The following is a 9,753-nucleotide window of genomic DNA, read 5'->3' as shown; positions in this document are numbered from 1 at the left end:
CTTCCCTGGGATTGTGGATTTGGGACTAAGAGCTATTTAGGCTAGTCTCTTTAGAACCACAGATGTAGAAGTGAGGGACTTGGGTGCCATTTTTCTTGCAGGTGGAGCCAACACCCAATGAGAAAAAAAATGTAACATGCAGAAAGGAGAGCATAAAGGCACAGAGATGGGTCCTTAGGACCACTTAGAGCTCTGATCCCACTTGCTCCAACAGCCCAGCAGTGCCCATCCTCATTCGAGATAAACTCTTCATTGAGTACTGTGGATGCCCTCAAACCCTTCCCTCTGCAGTGCCATAGACTAGGAAGAGTTGCTTTCTGTTACAGGAAATAAAATAATCTTAATCGGCACAATGTTTTTCTCTAGCAAATTGCTGGTTTTATGTTTCTGGTGATAGCTACCAAGAGAAAGGTTAGATTATTACTTAGTACCTTTCTGATCATAAAGGAAGATGTTAAAACTTTAGTGCACTCAAAATAGAATCATCACATATACCCAGAAGAATTAAATGCAAGGTCTTGAAAAGCTATTTGTGCAGCCATGTTCATAGCCACATTATTCACAGCAGCCCAAAAGGTAGACTCAACTCAAGTGTGCATTGACAAATGAATAGATAAACAGAATGTGGAATGTATGTACTTAAAATGGAATATTATTCAGCCTTAAAAAGATAAGAAATTCCATCACAAGCTACAATATGGATGAAACTTAGAAGACAATATGCTAACTGAAATCAGCCAGACACGAAAATATAAATACTGTGTAATTCCACTTGTACAAGGTACTAGAGTAGTGAAATTCAGAGACAAAAAGTAGAACGGTGGTTGTCAGGGGCTGAGGGGAGGAGGGAATGGGGAGTTATTGTTATATGGGTATAGAGTTTCAGTTGTGAAACATGAAGGAAGTTCTAGAGATTGGTTGCCCAATATTGTGAGTGGACTTAACCCAACCAAACTATACATTTAAAAATGGTTGAGAAGGTAAATTGCATGTTGTGTGTATTTTATCACAAGGTGTGGGTTTCTGGAGAAGCTCGTCCATAGGATGTCATCTCTGGGTGTGTCTGGAAAGATCAACCAAGAGGAATTGGTCAGGTGAGAAAGTGAGAGGTGGCATTCCAGGCAGAGAAGCAGCAAGCATGAAGGCCTAGAGGCATGAATGGCCCCAATGTGTTTGGAAAACTTTGAGATGCACTTTTGTGTTGAAGCCTGGGCAGCAAGGGGGGGCAGATAACAGAAAAGCATGGTAGGAGATGGGGCTGAATAGGGAGACCAAGGCTGGACTGTGGCTGCCCATGGACTGTTTGGGAGGCCAGCAGTGCTTCTGTGAGTTATGTGGACTGCTAGCCTATCAAAAGTCTAATTGACAAATAATCTGAGAGGTGTTCCACTGAATCCCCTTTGTTTTTCCTTTAATTTTGTCTGGAGAAAGGTTCATTATGCCCACATCTCATGAGTATTGAATAGAAGATTAGATGGGTCACATTGGACTGTGTCCCTAAGTCTTCCCTTTCATTGTCTTCTCCACCCCCAGCGCTAGCCACTTGGACATCCCAACCTCAGGACTTAGCTCTTCATTATTAACCAATTTCTACTTCCTTTGTGTGTGTGCTTAATTTATTTATTCAACAAGAATTCACTGAGCATCTAACATGTCCATGAGGTACCCCTGCAAATGATCTGGGAATAGGAGGCGAGAGGTAAGGATGCAGGAATACAGAGGCTACGGAGAACAGGTTCTGGAATCAAACTGCCTTGAGCTACTCATCTTGCCTTTCTGAGGCTCAGATAACTCATCTAGAAAAGGAGAATAATCAGGGGCGCCTGGGTGGCTCAGTCGGTTAAGCGTCTGACTTCGGCTCAGGTCATGATTTCCTGGTTTGTGAGTTTGAGCCCCACACTGGGCTCTGCTGTCAGCAAGGAGCCCACTTCAAATCCTCTGTCTCCTTCTCATTCTGCATTTCCCCTGCTTGCTCTCTGTCTCTCTCAAAAATAAATAAATAAAATACATATAAAAAATAAAATGAGAATAATCATAATATGTCTGTTATGGGTAGAATTATATTCCCCCCAAATTCATATGTTGAAGTCCCAACTGCCAGTACATCATATTTAACAGTCAGGTCTTTAAGGTAAAATTAAGCCACTAGAGTGGAGGCTTAATCCTATGTCACAGAGACCGCAGGCATGCATATGCACAGAGAAAGCACCATGTGAAGAGTCAGCAGGAGAGTGGCCATCTGTGAGCCCAGGAGGATTACCCCAGAGCCATTTTGTTATGGCAGCCCTAATACACCTACTTCATGCGGGTATTAGGATATTAACTGGGGCGCCTGGGTGGCTCAGTCAGTTAAGCATCCAACCCCAGCTCAGGGCATGATCTCACAGTTTGTGAATTTGAGCCCCCCATCAGGCTCTATGCTGCCAGCTCAGAGCCTGGGGCCTGCTTCAGATTCTGTGTCTCCCTCTCTCTCTGCCCTTCCCCCGCTCATGCTCTATCTCTCTCTCTCTCAAAAATAAATTAATGTTAAAAAATTTTTAGAAAAAGTAAGGGATATTAACTTGGGGCAGCTGGGTGGCTCAGTTGTTTAAGCGTCTGACTTCGGCTCAGGTCATCTCACGGTTTGGTTCATGAGCTTGAGGCTTGCATTGGGCTCTGTGCTGTCAGCATGGAGCCTGCTTGGGTCCTCTGTCTCCCTCTCTCTCAGGACCTCCCCAAAGGACACGCATGCTTTCTCTCTCTCAAAAATAAGCAAACATTTTAAAAAAGAACTCATGTAATGCACATGTAACACTTAGTATAGTCCCTGATCCACATAAAATGATTAACACAGTAGAGTTATTTTTGCTGTTGTTATTACAAAGATAAACTAAACACAAATGCCATAGTAAAGCTACACTGTGTTGAAATGCATGATGGCGTTTCCATCATGCATGTTTCTATAACATGTTGAAATATCTCTAAAACAAGATGGAAAATGCTAAGTGCCAAAAAAGGAAAAGAACATTTCACAGCAGTCTGAGAAGGGTGAACTGGGAGGAGGGAGCAGGCTGAGTTGATAGAGGGGTAGAATTGATCTGGGGTGGATACGAGGTCGTGCATGTGGATGGCATGCATAATGTTAGTTGTATATGTAAGTTTAATTATATATATTACATATTAATATGCTGCATGAACTTGATTGACTTGGAACAATATTCACTCATTATTTATTCAGTTAATAGATATTTATTGAATGCCCACATGAAAGTACTGTTCTAGATGCTCAGGAAACAGCAAAGAACAGGTCTCTAGCCTCATGGAGTTGGTATACCATAGGGTGATGTTCATAATTGTTAAGAATAAAAAGATTCTGAAATAAGATAGGCAGTATGACTCTATTTTAATATACATGTGAATATATATCTATATATTATAAAAATGACATCATGTGTTTATAGTTCTATATGAAGAGAAAGTGAGTGAGCTAGAGCAAAAGGAATTTGGAAAGACAGATACGTAAGTGTTACAGTGATTATATTTCAGCGCTGGAATTCTCTTTGCCCATTTTGGTTTATCTGTATTTTCCAAATTTGGGAGAAATAAACTTTATACATCACATTTAAAAAGTTGTGCATTTTGTATGCAATTAAACAACTGAGTGCTAAAGTTAGAACTTAACAGGAATTGCAAAGAGCCTGCTTTCCTTATTCCCATCTCCTAGACAGATGCCGTATTTCTTACCCCAACGGCCCCTTTTCCTAGTTGCTATTATTTTTCACCGTTCCACCTGAAGGCCTCTTGATGTTTCAACTCTTTTCTCTTACATCTGCTACCATCTCCCTTGTTTGTGGCCCATAAATCCCTTTATTTGGTAAAATAAAATCTTCAGCTTGAGGGAAGTGCTTTTCTCAAGGACCATTGTGCTCAAATTCTGAAGCTTTGGGTATTTAGAAGGAAAGCTATTGTATAAATGCAAATGGTTGCTGCCTTTACCTGCTTTATAGTTCTCAAGTGCATAGAAGATGGTCAGATAAAGCGGGCTAGAGAGTAGCTCATGGATTTTATAATGACAAACAAACCCCACAGAATTTAGGGTCCTCTTCACAGCAAGGGTCTTCCATTCATAAGAGTATTTCTGATAAAAAAATAAAAAAGTAAGGTGCTCTTCCTGGCTCCCAAAGGCACAGGAGATGGGTTTTGCCTTGCCAGCGCTGAGCCCAGAACCTCGGTCATTGGGTGTATTGTCAGAGCCAAATTCTAGGCTGAGATTCAGGAAAAGTTTCTTGGTCGTGGCATCACTTCTAGCAAACACAGTGTATCTTTTTTTTCCACCGAGGCAACAGTTTGCTTAGCATGACCTGGATTAGCTGGCAAAGCTAGTTCACGGTGCTCCAGTTTTCCGGAGCTGCCCGCATCCTACATAGCCTGGGTGTGGTGATTTTAATAGGCTCACAGTTGAAAGTATAATGTTTTTAAGTTTCCTTTCATTTATTTACTTTGGTTTCTTTAGACCCCCAGAGGGTCTAATGGGAGTGATTATATTTTGAGTAATGGTATCTATGGATTGTGGGGGGAAAAGAATGTTATTTAAATATCAGAATAAACACAACATATAGGTTCATGCTCCTGAAAAACTTCAAAGGTAAAGAAAACAAAACCAAAACTGATTTCCTTGAGAAATCCATTTATGTGGTTGTTTTATTTTGTTGATTGAAATGTTTGCTATAGTGCTCAGGATAAACACATGAAACTGGCCTCTGCATCTGGCCCCTGACTCTTCTGAGGCCTCAAACCTCATACTATAACCAGAGCAGAATCAGTTTCTTCCACTTCCTCTGGGGCACTCAGCTCTTTTTTTAATTTTTTTTTAATTTTTTAGTGTATTTATTTTGAGACAGATAGAGAGAGAGGAAGAAGGAGCTGAGCAAGGGAGGGGCAGAGAGAGAAGGAGAGAGAGAATTCGAAGCAGACTCCATGCTTTGAGCACAGAGCCTGATGCGGGGCTTAAACGCATGAATGGTGAGACCATGACCTGAGCTGAAACCAAAAATCACACGCTCTACCAACTGAACCACCCAGGCACCCCAAGCTTTTTCATCTGCACATCTTCACATTGTGTCTTTCATTTCTCCAGCCGCTTCTCTGTGTCTGGGTAACTCCTACGTGTCCCTCAGGTCTCAGCTCACAGGTTGCTTCCTTTGGAGGGGGTTCTCCAGTCTCCTTGGTCTCCATGAAGGCCCCCTCCCCTGACACTGTGTCATCATGGAAGGTCATTGCCTGCCCACTTCTCTGTCTCCTCCATTGGTCTGTAAAGTTTCTGAGAGTAGATACCACGTCTTTATGTTACTATTTCCTGCTTTGTACCTAGCACAACACCTGGCTTGCACATTGTAGGTGCTCAATACATATTTCCTGACTGAATTGGTACATTGGAGTAATTTATCCAAAGAGTCAAGTTTAAAGTAATTTTACGTGTCCTATGCTGCCATTTACTTGGGTGCCTGAGTTTTCCAATCAGTTCAGTTTGGACAGTTATTATTGAACACCATTATATATATGGCTGTCAGCTATTTCCACCTACGCTATTTCATTGATCTTCCCCTTACGTTTCCACTTTATGGCTGAGAATGCTCAGGCTCAGTGAGGCTGAAGTACTTAATAATGGTGACAGATGAATAAAAAGAATCTTGAACTTCAAAACTTTAACTCATCACTCTTGGCCCTGTATTAGGGTAGTGCCCCTTTAAATTTTTGACCTTTCCCATGCTCTATTGCTACAACTGTCTGCTATATCAGAATACAGGAAAAGGTACAACTGAGACAGAATGAAATCCATAAAAGGTACAAATGAGACAGAATTAAATCCTGGAGAGGAATTGGAGGAGGAAGCACTTGACAGGAATCCAGACACCCGGGTTCTCTTCTTACCTTTGTTACTAGCTGTGACATTGGACGTGACATTAGTCTCGCTGGGCCTGAGCTTTCTCATCTTTGCAATGAGTGGGAGTGATTGGATAAGTTTTTAGGGCCCCCTAGCCTTGTATTCTATGATCCTGAGCTCAAAAGCTGGTACAAGCCATCAGAAGTACACAGTGATTACTGCTCAGGGTATCGTGAAGTCTACCTGGAAGAGCTCACCTCCAGGGGCTATTCTGAAATTGCATTCTCAAGGTAAGAAGCAAAGAGAATAAACACTATTTCATATCACCCTCTTATTCACTTTTTGTACATATACCGGTAACAAAATGATAACCATGAGTCACTGGGGGAATTGAATGAAAAGAAATCAATCACGACAATAAGCCGCCTTTTCATCAGCCATCATCACTGGTCTTTGAATAAGCCGCAGTAAACACTGGCCCCCTTCGGAACATCTTCCTGTGTTCACGGAATAGGCTCCTGATGAACCACGTGGGGTCTGTGCAAATTGTCTTTAGCTCTGCGCCTCTCGAAACTACCTTACATGTTACAATTAGCAATCAGACTTCGCATCTTATTGCTGCATGAGCCAATCTGAAATATAAAAATGCAAATTGTAGGGAATGAAAATAGATTTTAAGTTGTTTGCCTATAAATTGATTTCCAGGAACAATTAAAAACTTACCATTTTTGTAATGATTTTTAGAGGTGCTAAACTAAATAGAATAATTCTATTACTCACATGTGAACTTAGTAAAAGAACAAGAAAAACTGTCATTCCAAATTTAAAAAGACATCCAATTTTGGTTTTAATGTAACTGAAAATAGCAGAGTAAATTAAAAGTAGATGTAACCTAAAAACCTTGAAGTTCACATAGATTGTATATCAGTGAAGACCTTAAAACTTTCTTTAAAAATTGAAGTTGACAAAAGGGAAAGAGAAAAGAAATTAAACCTAACAACAGATTTGAATTTGGGGATTCGTTTGGGCTAAAACTGTATCCATGGCCAAAATAACAAAGTAAATACAAAATAAGAATATGTAATTTTCCTGTTTTCTCTGTTTGTATGACTTTGTAGCTTCAAAGTAAAAAAATCGGAAAGTCCATTTTCCCTGTCATCAGCTAATTGTGTCTATTTAGACAAATCACTTGAACTCTCCAAAGAGAAATTTTGCTATGTGTGGGATTATATTTTACAAAAATAGTTAAGTCTTAATAACCTTAAGAAAATAGCAAATGGGGATGCCTGGGTGGCTCAGCTAGTTAAGCATCGACTTCAGCTCAGGTCATAATCTCACCGTTCATGAGTTAAAGCCCCTTGTAGGGCTCTGTGTGAACAGCTCAGAGCCTGGAACCTGCTTCAGATTCTCTGTCACCCTCTCTCTCTGCCCCTCCCCCCACTCGCACTTTGTGTCTCAAAAATAAATAAACGTTTAAAGGAAAAAATACCAAATGTTCTACCAGGAATGATACTACAGATTTCAGTCAAGTGAATTCTGGAAGTAGATGTTCACTCTTCAAAGGGAAAATGATGCATTTTGTTTCCACATTCAATCAACTTCCTGTCTTAAGGTGGATTTCTGTCAGGAAAATGTCCTGATCATGTTTGGCAGTGTGGTGTAGACATGTAAAATCCAAACCCCACAGATTACAGATGTGAAAATTCTTCAAGTTTGTAACTTGAGTGGCAAAATGTAGAATATACTCCACTAAAAGACAGATTTAGACTCAAGAGCTATATTTCTAGTGGAGTTTTTGAAGCATTAAGACATCATATGGAAAATGGATCTCTTTTTCCTTTCAGGAATGCCATACAGTTTTTGAGTTCATTAAGAACAGCATTGCTTCCGTGTTAACTACCAAATTGACAATAACATCCTAGAGGCTTCTGACACCTTCCTCGAAAGAGCTGACTATATTCAGGTAAGAAATACCTATTTTTCACTCAAGAAATTCCTACTATATTTGTCTCAGTGATAATGTAAAAATATGTGTAATCTACAGGCCATAGAGTTTATTTCACTTGTTGAAGCTCAGAGAAACAAGGAATGGGGTGAGAACCATGTGTTCAGGAAAGAACTCTCTAGAACTACAGGGTGAGCTATAAGAGTCAGCTGTCATAGGAGCAGGGGGAGGAAAAGATGATGAAGACCAATGACATGATCCAATCAGGGCAAGAGAGAATGGTGCTGAGCTGGGCCACACAGAAGGAATTATGGACAGGAAGGATATGGTGAGGGGTCACTAGGCCGTAAACATGAGGTCAGAGTGGGAGAGACACAGCAAGTTGAGGGGATGATTATTAGGCGGTACGTTTGACTTTCCATCAGACACATATTCCTGGAAAGTTGTATCAAAACCTAATTGTCATGAAGTAAACACAGATTTAATAGGTGGCTCATTAAAGGAAATTTATGTCTGTAAAGAAAAGGATACTTTTGTAATACGAATACCCACTCCCTGACTTCCTTCTTTGAAAATTAAGGTTTTATGTGTATTGAGTTTTCTTAGAGCAAAGGGCAACTGAGCGGCAAGTTGAGAGCGAAACACACATTATTTTAGCTTCGGGTGTGGCAGCAAGAAAGGAGGGAATGTTCCCAACTGAAGGAGGCTCTTGCAATTTTCAAATTCAACTCCACTCTCCAGATGAGAAAGCTGAAGATAGTGCTTCGCTCAAGGCTAACCAGGGGTTTGCAGAGAGTTAACCAGGCATTCAGTGATTCATTCATGGTCCTTAGCGGACTGGCTGAGAGACGAGAACTAGAACCCAAGACTCCTGCTTCCCACTCCCACCTCATTCCCTGCATCTCGCTTGGACGGACAGTTTACTGCGCGTAGAGAATGAACAAAGCCGGAGCGCAGCTGCCTACTTTTGTCCTCTGGGGCCCTTTCCAGCTTCAGAATTCTCTGATTCTCCATCATCCCTGCCTCTCTTATTTTTTAAGACTGTTACCTCAAAGGATTCATTGTAAGATCAGGAGGCAGCCAAAAAAAGAAATAACTGTTATTGGCTCCCAAATGGCCAGGGAGTGTAGTAATATATCTTATAGAAGGAGATGGATAATGTTAAAAGAAGAAATTTATCTTCCAGAAAGCAATAAAGCTTTAAAAAGCACCAGCCCGGTTTCCCTTCAGTTCTGCCAGAATATATCAAATATGGCACCTTAAATTGGTCCAAGCTTCGCAGATACCAGGAAACCACAAGTGTGATATGTTTTGAAGAGGCCATATATCTCCAGAAACACAGCATTTTGTTCCAGCTTTCTCTTCTGTGCACGCCATTTAACTTCACTCTTGCCATTTCTTCTCAGAGATGCTGCACGTTCTTGTTCCCCAGAAACAAGCCCTTGATAGGTAACTGCAGAAAAGGCATGATGTGAGAATTCAGGGAGAGCGAGAATGTGATTCATGCTATTTTCAAGCACCCTCATTTGTAGTCTGTGTAAAGCACCCTGGAGAGGATCTGCAGAGGGTCTGAAGGGCTCCCATTTTCATTTTAGGATTGGAAAATTATCTTCTGTGTAAAGAGCAGCTGGACATCACCTCTTCCCGGACATCACCTCTTCCCATTTTAATCTCTTGTCCCCTTAGCCAGTGCACACATTTCTTGCTAAAACTGCTTTAGATCATTACGTATTTGTATGAAGTCTTTAATGTAGCAACATGTTGAGTTGGGGTGCACACCCACAAAATAGGAAGGACAGTTCTGAAAGAAAGATGCTAAACCAGCCTGCCTTTAAATAGAAATCATGTCAGGGTGCTTGGATGGCTCGGTTGGTTGAATGTCTGACTCTTGATTTCAGCTCAGGTCATGATCTCAGCATTGTAAGATCAACCCCCACCCCCCCGA

At 41.0% G+C, this 9,753-nt stretch overlaps 1 protein-coding gene across 3 annotated transcripts in view; it reads left to right on the top strand.

Annotated features, from left to right (window-relative positions):
- Window positions 1–7,723: 7,723 nt before the first annotated feature.
- MAMDC2 (MAM domain containing 2) overlaps window positions 7,724–9,753 on the top strand; it is a 195,467-nt gene continuing 193,437 nt past the window's right edge. For all 3 annotated transcript variants that reach the window (XM_077759397.1, XM_077759396.1, XM_077759395.1), the window contains exon 1: window positions 7,724–7,826. The gene's annotated coding sequence lies outside the window, so the exon portion shown is untranslated. The remainder of the gene's footprint in view (window positions 7,827–9,753) is intronic.

The sequence above is a fragment of the Crocuta crocuta genome, unplaced genomic scaffold (genome assembly GCF_008692635.1).
Source record: "Crocuta crocuta isolate KB4526 unplaced genomic scaffold, BGI_CrCroc_1.0 scaffold41, whole genome shotgun sequence".
NCBI lineage: Eukaryota > Metazoa > Chordata > Mammalia > Carnivora > Hyaenidae > Crocuta > Crocuta crocuta.
Note: the sequence above shows the minus strand (reverse complement) of the source record. Positions and strands in the feature narration are given on the sequence as shown.